General features: G+C 41.8%; 1 protein-coding gene across 1 annotated transcript in view; it reads left to right on the forward strand.

Moving 5' to 3' along the window:
- SLCO6A1 (solute carrier organic anion transporter family, member 6A1) overlaps window positions 1-1,695 on the forward strand; it is a 141,853-nt gene that overhangs the window by 128,137 nt on the left and 12,021 nt on the right. The gene's annotated exons all lie outside the window — the stretch shown is intronic.

A 1,695-nucleotide genomic window follows, 5' to 3' on the forward strand; every position in this document is an offset into this window, starting at 1 on the left:
TTTCAGGCCAGCATCTGCAGCCCTAGGCACTGGGCTGGGTACTTGCAGCCTGAGGCACCAGGCTGATACTCACAGACCCAACTTCCAGGCCAGCCCTTGCAGTTACAGGTTCCAGACCTGTCCCCTGTGATCCCAGGCTCCAGAGTGGTCCCCATAGCCCTAGGTTCCAATGGACATAGGGTCCAGGCTCACTCCACTAGACCCTGATGCTGTCCGGGCCCCTGCAGACCCATGCTCTAGTACCACCTCTGCAGATGTTGAGGTTGGCCACCACAAACTCAGGGTCCTGGCCTGCTCTCATGGGCTCAGTCAAAAAGTCCATCTCAGTGGACCTTGGCACCAGGCTAGCCAAGGTGAACACAGGATCCAGGCCTATCACAGTGGATCCAGGCTTTAGGCCAGCTCCTATAGACCAATGAATCAGGCCAGCCCATCTGCTGACCCAGGCACTGGGCCAGTCAAGTATGTAAGGACTGGAAGAAATGTCTACTTCTTCAAAAGTACAGATCCAAATGAATGCATGGGCACAAGGATTACAAATAATCAAGAAAACATGATACCACCAAAGGAATGAAATAAAACACCAGTAACTGATTCTAAAAAAATAGAGACTCACCAGGCATGGTATGTATTTGTAATTCTAGCTACTTGAGACGCTTGGCAGGCTGAGGAAGGAGGATCATTTGAGCCCAGGAATTCAGGGCCAGCCTAGGCAATATAGTCAGATACCATCTCAAGAAAAAAAATAAAATAAAATAAAGGAAAAAAGAAAAAGAAAGAAAGAAAAGAAAAACAGGAGAAAAATGGAGACTTATGAACTGCCTGACACGTGATTCAAATTAGTTGTCTTGAAGCTCAGTAAGCTACACGAGTCCACAGACAGCTAAACAAAATCAGAAAAATAAGAAAAATAATACACAAAATGAGAATACAATAGAGATACAAGTCACAAAAAAGAAATAGCTAAATAACACAATAGTTGAACTGAAGAATTTTGTAAAGAACTTCAACTGCAGAGTATATCAAGCAGAAGAATCAATGAGCTTGAAGGCAGGGCATTCAAAATTATCCAGTCAGAGGAGTAAAAATAAAGAAGAATATAAAACAGTGGAGAAAGCCTATTAGAATTTTGGAACGCCGTGAAGCAAACCAATCTATGCATTATGAGAATCCCAGAAGGAACAGAGAAAGATAAAGGGGTGGAAAGCTTATTTAAAGAAATAAAGATAGAAAGTTTCCCAAATCTGGAGAGAGAAATGAATATCCAGATCCATGAAGCACAAGGAACACCAAATAGTTAAGATGTAAGGAAGTCTTCACTGAGACATTATAATCAAATTCACGAAAGTCAAAGACAAGAGAGAATTTTAAAAGCAGTAAGAGAAAAGCCATTCATCACATATAGGGGAACCTCTATAATACTAGGAGCAGAAATTTTGCAGGCCAAGAGACAGTAGAATGATATATTTAACGTGCTGAAAGAAAGAAACTGCCAGCCAGGAATACTACACCTGAGAAGTCCATCCATCAGAAATAAAGAAAAAAGACTTTTCCAGAACAGTAAAAGCTGAGGAAATTCACCACTGCTATACCTGATTTACAAGAAATGCTAAAGGGAGGATCTTAAGCCATGATGCTTGGGCCTGCTCCCACACTGTGGAGTGTACTTTCATTTTCAATAAATCTCTGCTTTTT

Source organism: Mandrillus leucophaeus, unplaced genomic scaffold (assembly GCF_000951045.1).
Source record: "Mandrillus leucophaeus isolate KB7577 unplaced genomic scaffold, Mleu.le_1.0 Scaffold662, whole genome shotgun sequence".
NCBI lineage: Eukaryota > Metazoa > Chordata > Mammalia > Primates > Cercopithecidae > Mandrillus > Mandrillus leucophaeus.